This window comes from Schistocerca gregaria, chromosome X (assembly GCF_023897955.1).
Source record: "Schistocerca gregaria isolate iqSchGreg1 chromosome X, iqSchGreg1.2, whole genome shotgun sequence".
Classification (NCBI taxonomy): Eukaryota; Metazoa; Arthropoda; class Insecta; order Orthoptera; family Acrididae; genus Schistocerca; species Schistocerca gregaria.
The window spans coordinates 245372651-245385095 of record NC_064931.1 but is presented as its reverse complement, the minus strand read 5'-3'; positions in this window follow the sequence as shown (position 1 = coordinate 245385095).

Genomic DNA, 12445 nt, shown 5'->3' with positions numbered 1-12445 from the left:
ATTGATCGGCGTCTTAGGGAGCACGGAATATTCCAGCCTATGACTCGCGACTGGGGAAGGCCTAGAACGATGAGCGCATCTGCAATGGACGAGGCAATTCTTCGTGCAGTTGACGATAACACTAATGTCAGCGTCAGAGAAGTTGCTGCTGCACAATGTAACGTTGACCACGTCACTGTATGGAGAGTGCCACGGGAGGACCAGTTGTTTCCGTACCATGTACAGCGTGTGCAGGCACTATCAGCAGCTGATTGGCCTCCACGGATACACATCTGCGAATGCTTCATCAACAATGTGTCAATCCTCATTTCAGTGCAAATGTTCTCTTTACGGATGAGTATTCATTCCAACGTGATCAAATTGTAAATTTTCACAATCAGCATGTGTGGGCTGACGAGAATCCGCACGCAATTGTGCAATCACGTCATCAACACAGATTTTCTGTGAACGTTTGGGCAGGCATTGTTGGTGATGTCTTGATTGGGCCCCATGTTCTTCCACCTACACTCAATGGAGCACGTTATCATGATTTCATACGGGATATTCTACCTCTGTTGCTAGAACGTGTGCCTTTACAAATGAGACACAACATGTGGTTCATGCACGATGGAGCTCCTGCACATTTCAGTCGAAGTGTTCGTACGCTTCTCAACAACAGATTCGGTGACCGATGGATTGGTAGAGGCGGACCAATTCTATGGCCTCCACGCTCTCCTGACCTCAACCCTCTTGACTTTCATTTATGGGGGCATTTGAAAGCTCTTGTCTACGAAACCCCGGTACCAAATGTAGAGACTCTTCATACTCGTATTGTGGACGGCTGTGATACAATATGCCATTCTCCAGGGCTGCATCAGCGCATCAGGGATTCCATGTGACGGAGGGTGGATGCATGTATCCTCGCTAACGGAGGACATATTGAACATTTCCTGTGACAAAGTGTTTGAAGTCACGCCGGTACGTTCTGTTGCTGTGTGTTTCCATTCCATGATTAATGTGATGTGAAGAGAAGTAATAAAATGAGCTCTAACATGGAAGGTAAGCGTTTCCGTACACATGTCCTTTGTGTGTGAGGAATGTTTCCTGGAAGTTTGGCCGTACCTTTTTGTAACACCCTGTATATTAGAAATGCAGCAGTTACGTTGAGTGCGTTACGAGAATGGTTGCGAATTGCTCAAACTAAATATTAGTCGAAAATACCAGAAAACAGTCCAATAATCACATTACACGGAATGGTCGCCAGCTCAAAACAGTTCAGATCTCTTAACATGAAGCTTAACAAATTATCACAAGCGGTACAAAGAACAGAAACTCATACTCTTTCTATCCACAGTTTCGTAATACAAGTGGATTAAGTCTGAGTCATGCTCTGGAGCACCTTGAGATCTCTCGTGAGTTAGAGTCACCTCAAAAGTAAGGGTACTGTAACAGCCGTTCACCGCCCAGAAACAATCATCTATACGACTGGTACACGCACGTCACCACAGTCAGTTCTTCCTTTTTCCAGCACTAGACACGAAGTGTCCAGAACCGCTCCACCCGAAAAGTCTGTCTCCACTTGACTCCCGTAGTGTTCTGCTTCTGTCTGCTTTTCCATTCACTGAAGGCTGTCCCTACAAAAAATACATCTTCCTTACGCGCTACAAACAAGATCTAACTCATCATTACCACTTCCCAGACTAAACTAATATATTAGAACAATATTTAAATAAAGGAATGCTGTAAGTATTCGGACACACTCAGACCGTTCACAATAATTACAAATAAAGGTTTGTTCATAGATAGATCAGCTAGTATTCTTGTGCAAGTGCGCTCAAGTTAAATGATAACGAACTGTCGTTAAATGCCGGCTGTTGTGGCCGAGCGGTTCTAGGCGCTTCAGTCCGGAACCGAGCGACTGCTACGGTAGCAGTTTCGAATTGTGCCTCGGGCATGGATGTGTGTGATGTCCTTAGGTTTAACTACTTAAAAGTTCTAGGTGGCTGATGACCTCAGATGTCAAGTCCCAGAGTGCTCAGACACATGTTTTTGTCGTTAAATTTTATTTATAACAGTTATTTATGCCTTCTTGAGAGAAGTGTCTTTTGGGTCTCTTTTCAATAATGGTATCCGCTAACACATGCAACTGACCACTTTAAAGTTAGCACAGACTTTTAATAGCACTTGCTGTCAGCATCTGAATAAAGTTACTGGAAAAACATTAAACTGTTCATTAATAAAGACGCACATGTGACAAAATGTGAGGTATTCATGCAGTGTTCATTTGCTATGTAAATGTGGAGAATACGGTGTTCTGCCACACATTTGAATAATAAGAAAAATATAAAATATGTCATAAATCAATCAACAGAACAGATACGGATGAGTGGCTTTCAAGGATGACAGCTGTCTTGCAATGCTATCATCTGAGATATCATTTGTTGAAATCGCATGTAGCGTTTGAAAGTTGTTAATTCAGATGTTCACTGTGAAAATGTTTATTCACAGCGAAATATTAACTTCTGGTGCTTTAAGGATATTGAAATATTATTGTGTCACTGGATGTGTCTCATTTATCTGAGATTGCATATGTATTAAGATTTGCTTTAGTACTTGGCGTTAAATTATTATAGACTCTGAATGAGCTACAAGAAGCCCTCTTTCAGTTTGCCTCAAAGCCCGCCATTGCTGGCGATTGTCTGTCCTCTTAAGCGTCAAAATTTCCAGTGCCGGGATTTTTCCCATTTCTGGCCAAGCCTTTGTGCTCGCACTTGCGCTCGCCAGCAACGTTCGCTGCTTCTGGACCGTCTCCGGCTCTTTAACGGGGCTGTCGGCCAGCGCTCATCTTCCCTCGTATCCACACCAGGCGGCGATTAGCTCACCTAAAAACGTGTAACGTTACAATGTGTAGCAGTTGCCTGAATTACTTTGAAGTTACGTCATACAAACGCCGAGGAATTTACGTATGTCATCACACGATAACTAGACTGAGGCAAAATCATACTATAACGGATGCAAATTGAGCAATGTTTAAGATATTGGATTCTTATTCTGGATGGCTCTGTCAACAAGGCAACAGCTTAGCTAGTGTTGTCTCTGATGAGCTACGCGTCAACTACCTCCGTTCCGTCATTTACGTTGCCCCAGGAATCTTGGTGCTTACTTTCACAACTGGAGGCTTGATGACTCTGCACCTTTTGAAAGTACTGTCATTGGCTTTAAAGATGACCGTACCAAAAAATGTACCAATGCCGCTCACGATGTCTTACTAAAGAGAAAAAAATCAAATTCATTCATACAGACTGGATAAACCTGGCCCGAAATTGTAATATGAACGAAGGACTAAGCGAATGAGCAACTAAACAATTAAATTCGCTTTAATTCCGAGCGACTCCTTTACTTCGTGCGCTTGCTTCTGCCAAACTGAAGTAAAAAATGCGGCTTTCACTGACTACAAGTTTAATTAAAATATGCGTAATTAACTTTCTAACAATTCAGAATTGAGTGTCAGCTAGCTGTATGAATCTGAAATAAATTAATTTCTGCTATTAATATCCAGCTTGTACAAGTATTTTTCCCGTTTGGCACGTGAGGATCTCATTTCTGTCTTAAGACAAAACTTTTTCATAAGCTTTCGTTGCGATATTTTATCGTTGCTATCTCTGTTAAGCATGATATTCGTTGTTTTAATTATGCAAATGCGCAGTTAATGAGCTAGATCTATGTAAATTATGAAATACACACGACTCTACTCAATTATGCGGGGGAAGTACTCAAAAAGATTCTTTCATTATAATATGTGGCTCCTTTACAGTTTGATCGGTCTTGATTCTTATTTTCTTCCCGAGCGCGTTGATACACCGCTTCCATGATCCCGGGAGGCGAGAGTGCCGCATACCACACCGCCGTCGGGGGCTGGTGAGTGGGCCAGTCTGAATGTGGTTTTTAGGCGGTTTCTCACATCCAGTTACGTGAACACTGGGCTGGTATGCATGCCACGCCTCAGATAGACGCTGCGCAAATTTTACATGACACTCTCACACTTGAACATGAGAGTGCAAAAAGAAGTTCAAATGTGTGTGAATTCCTAAGGGACCAAACTGCCGAGGTCATCGGTCTCTGCACTTACAGACTACTTAAAATAAACCAAGAACTTCTTCCCTCCCCCCCCCCCCATCTCTCTCTCTCTCTCTCTCTCTCTCTCTCTCTCTCTCTCTCTCTCTCTCTCTCTCTCACTCACTCACACACACACACTCTCCCGAGGGGGGGGGACTGCGGGAGGAGCCGCGCAATTCGTGACATGGCGCCTGTAACCACGCGCCCATTCCGCGAGGCATGAGAGACTGACTCTAGACGCAGACAGACCTGCTACACGTTTACATCTATACTCCACAAGCCACCTTACGGTGTGTGGCGGAGGGTACTTTGCGTACCACAGTCACTTCTCCATTTTCTTGCTCCAGTCACGTACGATTCATGGTAAGCCTCCGTGCGGACTCGAATCTCTCTAATTTTATCTTCGTAGTTCTTTTCCCAAGGTATACGTAAGATGACACAATAAATTTGTTCACTCTTTTAGGAACGTACACTATCGGAATTTTAACAGTAAACCATATCGTACCGCGATCTCTCGCAACGTTTGCACTGGAGTTGGATGAGCATGTCCGTGACACTTTCACGCTTGCTAAATGACCAGTAACGAAATATGCTGCTTTTCTTGTATCCTCTCTATTTCCCCTATCAATCCCATTTAATGCTGATCGCAGCCTGACTAACAATATTCAACTACTGGTCGAACGAGTGTTCTGTAAGCTGTTTCCTTCGTCGATCAACTGCATTTCCCGAAAGTTCTTACAGTGATTCTCAGTCTGGCATCTGCCTTATTCGGGATTAATTTTATGTGGTCGTTCCAAATCAAAGCGCACCGTACGCATAATCCTACATATTTTATACAACTAAATGCTTTCAGTGATTGTTCTGCAATCGTATAATCGTACAATATAGGTTATTCTGTCCACGCATTCGCAATGCGTTATATCTGTTTATGTTGAGGGTCAACTGCCACTCCCTGCACCTCGATCCTCTGCAGGTCTTTTTGAATTTCGCTATAATTTTCCAGCGTCGCGACTTCTCTGTATACAACAGCATCATCCGAAAAAAAAGCCTCATAGAACTTCTGATTTTATCCACTATGTCATTTATATACGTTGTGAAAAGTAATGGTCCGATAACACTCCCTAACAGCAGTACCGAAGTTACTTTCAAGTCCGAAGACTTCTCGCTGTTAAAAATGATATACTGTGTTCTGTTTGTTAGAATCTCTTCAATTTAATCACACAGCTGATCTGGTGTTTCGTGCGCTTGTACTTTGTTCATTGGGCAACAGTGCGGAACTGTAGTGGGTTTCACACGATCGTTGTTTTCGGAACCAATACTGATTTCTACAGCGAAAATTTTCTGTTTCTAGAATTGTCTTGACACCGGAGCATAAAACGTGTTCCAAAATTCTACAACAGATCGGCGTCAGAGATAAAGGCCTACAGTTTTGTGCGGCTGTTCGACGACCCTTCTTGAAAACGGGAATGACCGTTGCTTTTCCCCAATCATTAGGAACCCTTCGCTCCTGTGAAGACCAAATTCCGTCCTTGGGCGAGTAGTGCCGTCAGGAACGACACCCGGCCATTAACTCTCACTAACGTTGCCAAAACGCGAATAACAATGTCAATCACGTAGAGGAACAGAAAACGGCGAAGACGTAATTTAGGCAAATGAGACGCTGAAAAAGAGAATGTCTCATTAGGAAATAATCTTTTGTTAACTTACAAGGGATTCATATCCTAATCGTTAGAGAGTCGATACATTAATAGCTGCTAAATTTGGGCCTACGTCGAGTGGAATTATACTGCAGGGATAATTGTTTTAATGAGTAATTTGCAAATTTTGTATATCTCCAAATGGTAAGAATTTCTAGCGTCGACTTTCCCGTTATACACGTTATAGAATCGATACTATTTAAGCTGCGGGTGATAATGTTTTTAAATGATTCAAAGGAACATCGGAAGTTGCTAACCAGAAAAACATGTACCCGACAATGTCTGTTAGGATCTACCTTTGTGACAGCTTGAATTTGATCAATGAAAAAGTGTGATCCGTCTGACGTCTGGGATACCATATACATATGGAATGGAAGAAAATGGAAGAATACAATTTTCTGACGGGAAAGTTTGACTCTCAACGGACAATTTAAGTATGTAATATTTAATATGAGCTAATATTATAGGGCAAACCAAATGACGTAGTACAAAGGCTATTCCCTACACAAAACTGAACCATACTTGTCTGTTCATTCACGAGTACAGATTTACATTTAATGAGTCTGATCAATGCCTTCCCAAGCATTAGTCTAACCTGAGCAGGTTGCCCGTCTGATTAACCTTAGCGTTCCTAAGACGTTAAACTCGAAACTTCCTCCTGCACAAGTCCCATGGTTGTTAGAAGTTAGTTCGTGCCTCGGCAACTACTAATAGTAAATCGCTCATCTCTTATGTCTGCAGTAGACAATTGTTTTAACCACTTCTGGAGAAAGCCGGAAATGGAAATTAAAGCCCTCTTAGGCCTTCCTAAACCTTTTTTTCTTCCAGCATCTGAACTCGGCAATGTCCCGTGCGAAATATGGTGGAGAGTAGATAGTGTAGAAGTCTCAGCATCTATATGTAAATCCGTACTTCAGAAGCCACCATACAATGCCTGCCGAAGGGTACCTTGTACTAGTGCTTGTCATCTCTTTTTCCCGTGCAGCCCACCAATATACTGAGTTGAAAACGACTGTTGATATGCTGCGATTCGTTACTAGCCCTGATTTCTCTTGCCTTGTCTTCGCGGTCCTTACATGAGATGCACGTTGGGTGGCAGAAAATCGTCATGCAGTCCACTAAAATGACATCAGCAAACAGTCACAGAGTGCTGCTCACCGTATCTGTCTGGTCGTTTAGGCATGTAAAAACACGGGCGGTCCTATCACACTTCCCTAGCATACTCATGAAGATATCTTTGTTTGCAATGAACACTATCCGTTCAGTAAAACGTACTGAGTTCTATTAGTTAAAAACCTTCGAACCACTCACATGCTTGGGAAATAAAGGCTTGTGTCCTAACTTTACTTAAAATGTTTGTAGTGTGGCACTCTGGCAAATTGTTTCCGGTAATTTAGGAACATGTCTTCCCCATCCCTCTTACCCATTTACGGAATGTAGGAGGGAAAGGAGATTGTCGGTGCGACTCCACATAGGCACGAATTCATATAATTTTAATGACGTGATCATTCTATGACACACTTCACACAGAGTATCAGGACTGTCCAACACTTTCTGAATTATAGACCAGCTTGCCACTGCAGTCAGTTACGAAGAAGCTCGAGTGTTAGAATATATCGAACACAGTACGTACTGCCTCAGATACATTCGTAGTTCATGCCAGAAGAGGTGTTTTAATCTTTGACAGCAACTGTGCAAACCGTCTATTTGACATAATTTCACAGAAATTATTTCGACAGGTAACCCATTAGGCTCTGATTTTGGACCTAGTGTCACATACTGATTTTTCGCAGGCAGTCGTGTCCTTATCGAGCGGTTGTTCCTCGCATGCAGACGCCACCCAGAAGGTGTAATGTGACGCTGATATTGTGAAGTAGCTTTAGCAGGATATGAGGTTGAAGGAGAGTTTAGAGATGAGAGTGGGCAAGAAGAATCTCTTCCTCTATGCAGTGTCTGAGGTTAGAGACGAAGAAACGCATGACGATAAATTGCATTCTGTCACATGTAAATGGAAGGTTTTCGTGGTGGTTATCTGATCAAGTTCTTGTACTGTGCGCCATCTATGGAGCATGACACTAATGTCTTACCATTCTCCTAAGCTCAACCTCTAACTATACATGTGGGAATGTTGATTATGTTTTTGCAAACAAACTGAAGGTAGAACAAGTAGATGTGTCTGTAACATAGTATCATTTTTACTGTCATGGAGTCAGATTTCCAAATAGAGTGAAGAGAGTACAAGGTACGCAGCAGCATATTCGTGGTCCTAGTGTCACCAGGGGTGTCTGTAGTGCGTGCAGCGATAGCGTAGTAGATGCGAAGGAACAGTGGACAAATGCAGGAGTAGGTTTAATAATGAATAGGAAAATAGGAATGTGGGTATGCTACTACAAACAGCATAGTGAACGCATTATTGTGGCCAAGATAGATACGAAGCCCACACCTACTACAGTAGTACAAGTTTATATGCCAATTAGCTCTGTAGATGACGAAGAAATTGAAGAAATGTATGATGAAATAAAAGAAATTATTCAGATAGTGAAGGGTGACGAAAATTTAAGTCATGGGTGACTGGAATTCGAGTGTAGGAAAAGGGAGAGAAGGAAACGTAGTAGGTGAATATGGATTGGGGCTAAGAAATGAAAGAGGAAGCCGCCTGGCAGAATTTTGCACAAAGCACAAGTTAATCATAGCTAACACTTAGTTTAAGAACCATGACAGAAGGTTGTATACATGGAAGAACCCTGGAGATACTAAAAGGTAGCAGATAGATTATATAATGGTAAGACAGAGATTTAGGAACCAGGTTTTAAAATGTAAGACATTTCCAGGGGCAGATGTGGACTCTGACCACAATCTATTGGTTATGACCTGTAGATTAAAACTGAAGAAACTCCATAAAAGTGGGAAATTAAGGAGATGGGACCTGGATAAACTGAAAGTACCAGAGGTTTTACAGAGTTTCAGGGAGAGCATAAGGGAACAATTGACAGGAATGGGAGAAAGAAATACAGTAGAAGAAGAATGGGTAGCTTTGAGGGATGAAGTAGTGAAGGCAGCAGAGGATCAAGTAGGTAAAAAGACGAGGGATAGTAGAAATCCTTGGGTAACAGAAGAAATATTGAATTTAATTGATGAAAGGAGAAAATATAAAAATGCAGTAAATGAACCAGGCAAAAAGGAATACAAACGTCTCAAAAATGAGATCGACAAGAAGTGCAAACTGGCTAAGCAGGGATGGCTAGAGGACAAATGTAGGGATATAGCGTCTTATCTCACTAGGGGTAAGATAGATACTGCCTACAGGAAAATTAAAGAGACCTTTGGAGAAAAGAGAACCACTTGTATGAATATCAAGAGCTCAGATGGAAACCCGGTTATAACCAAAGAAGGGAAAGCAGAAAGGTGGAAGGAGTACATAGAGGGTCTATACAGGGGCAATATTCTTGACGACAATATTATGGAAATGGAAGAGGATGTAGATGAGGATGAAATGGGAGATACGATACTGCGTGAAGAGTTTGACAGAGCACTGAAAGACCTCAGTCGAAACAAGGCCCCCGGAGTAGACAACATTCCATTGGAACTACTGACGGCCTTGGGAGAGCCAGTCCTGACAAAACTCTACCATCTGGAGAGCAAGATGTATGAAACAGGCGAAATACCCTCAGACTTCAAGGAGAATATAATAATTCCAATCCCAAAGAAAGCAGGTGTTGACAGATGTGAAAATTAGCGAACCATCAGTTTAATAAGTCACAGCTGCAAAATACTAACGCGAATTCTTTACAGACGAATGGAAAAACTAGTAGAAACCGACCTAGGGGAAGATCAGTTTGGATTCCGTAGAAATACTGGAACACGTGAGGCAATACTGACCTTACGACTTATCTTAGAAGAAAGATTAAGGAAAGGCAAACCTACGTTTCTAGCATTTGTAAACTTAGGGAAAGCTTTTGACGTTGACTGGAATACTCTCTTTCAAATTCTAATGGTGGCATGGGTAAAATACAGGGAGCGGAAGGCTATTTACAATTTGTACAGAAACCAGATGGCAGTTGTAAGAGTCGAGGGACATGAAAGGGAAGCAGTGGTTGGGAAGGGAGTGAGACAGGGTTGTAGTCTCTCCCCGATGTTATTCAATCTGTATATTGAGCAAGCAGTAAAGGAAACAAAAGAAAAATTCGGAGTAGGTATTAAAATCCATGGAGAAGAAATAAAAATGTTGAGGTTCGCCGGTGACATCGTAATTCTGTCAGAGACAGAAAACGACTTGGAAGAGCAGTTGAATGGAATGGACAGTGTCTTGAAAGGAGGATATAAGATGAACATCAACAAAAGCAAAACGAGGATAATGAAATGTAGTCGAATTAAGTCGGGTGATGCTGAGGGTATTAGATTACGAAATGAGAAACTTAAGGTAGTAAAGGAGTTCTGCTATTTGGGGAGCAAAATAACTGATGATGGTCGAAGTAGAGAGGATATAAAATGTAGACTGGCAATGGCAAGGAAAGCGTTTGTGAAGAAGAGAAATTTGTTAACATCGAGTATAGATTTAAGTGTCAGGAAGTCATTTCTGAAAGTATTAGTATGGAGTGTAGCCATGTATGGAAGTGAAACATGGACGATAAATAGTTTGGACAAGAAGAGAATAGAAGCTTTCGAAATGTAGTGCTACAGAAGAATGCTGAAGATTAGATGGGTAGATCACATAACTAATGAGGAAGTATTGAATAGGATTGGGGAGAAGAGAAGTTTGTGGCTCAACTTGACCAGAAGAAGGGATCGGTTGGTAGTACATGTTCTGAGGCATCAAGGGATCACCAATTTAGTATTGTAGGGCAGCGTGGAGGGTAAAAACCGTAGAGGGAGACCAAGAGATGAATATAGTAAGCAGATTCAGAAGGATGTAGGTTGCAGTAGGTACTGGGAGATAAAGAAGCTTGCACAGGATAGAGTAGCATGGAGAACTGCATCAAGCCAATCTCAGGACTGAAGACCATAACAACAACAACAACAACAACAACAACAACAACAAGTTAACTTGGGTAAATTGTATACGAAAAAGAAGGTCGTTGTACAATAGGGGCCAACCGACTGAGGCAGCGCAGATGTTGAGAACCTAACCTCATATTCGAGAGGATGGAGTTTGTTCTGTCCGCCCATACTAACATGGGTTTTTTCATGGTTTCTTAGTTCCCCAAATAATTTCAGGCAAATGCCAAGATCATTGATCCGTCAAGTCCACAGCCGACCACTTGTCTTATCCTCGCGATAACACCCATCCACATTCTGCATGTCTGTATATTTGAATTACTTATTTTAATTGTACATTGTCTAAGAAAAATGAGGCACTCAGAAGGCGTGGTCGTATGTCAATGTAAGTACCTACACGTACACACCGTCGGCGGTTATGTACACGATTACAGTTAATTATCTGCAGTAGGTAGAGCGACCAATAGAGTATTAGTATTGTCCGTAATGAGCTGGAACAGAGGCAGACGTTGAATGATCACTGCTAAAAACACGGAGATACCGCGTACTCGTGAAACTTCCTGCCAGACTAAAACTTTGTGCCGGACCGAGACTCAAACTCAAGGCCTTTGCCTTTTGCGGGCAAGTGCTCTACCAACTGAGCCACCCAACCACGACTCACGCCCCGTCCTCGCAGCTTTAACGCCGCCATGACCTCGTCTCTTACCTTCCAAACTTCACAGAAGCTCTCCTGCGAACCTTGCAGAACAAGCACTCCTGGGAGAAAGGATATTGCGGAGACATGGTTTACTCACAGCCTGGCAAAGGTCCCGAGTTAGAGTCTCGGTCCGACACACAGTTTTAATCTGCCAGGAAGTTTCATAATAGCGCACACTCCGCTGTAGAGTGAAAATTTCATTCTAGAAACCGCGTACACGTGTAACGCAGCATTATCAGCACCTGACATGATTTGTAAGGGTACTCACTGGGCCTCTCTATCTGACCGGCTGGTTGAATCGTGCAGTATCAAGATGTGACTGCGACCCGATATTGGACTGCATTCGAACGTGAGGACACACATACGCGTCGACAAGGTTGCGGTCGATCACGTCTGCCCACCACAAGGGATAATCGCCGTATAGTACACCAAGAACTTCGTAATCCTTTCACCTCTCTCCCTGCCCTCCGAGAACCAGTAACAGAGTCCCTACAGCTTTGTGTTATGCCTCACCAGTAGTAGGACACTAGCAGCAGCAGATCTAGGTAATTACCGTCCCATGGGTGCGCTGCCGTTAACATCGCAGCACAAACGGCTGCTTTCACAGCGTTGCCGTGACTGAGAAGCATGGACTGCTGATGAATGGCGCCGAAATGTGTCTAGCAATGAGTCGTGGTTCTACACTGCCCCGGATGATCATCGGTGGTGAGTATGGCGGAGACCTGGGGAGACGTCCCATTTTTCCCCTGTTTTGAAGGGGCACAGAGGTCTTATTCGTGCCTCCTAGGTGTAGAGAGCTACCGGGTATTCCTTCAGGTCACGGGTGGTAGCTACTGAAAGAACTATGACGGCACAACAGTACGTCACAGACATCTTGCATCATGTGTTACCTCCCATGTGACAGTATCGCGCTGCCATTGTCCAAAAAGACAATACTCGTCCACACACAGCATGTGTCTCC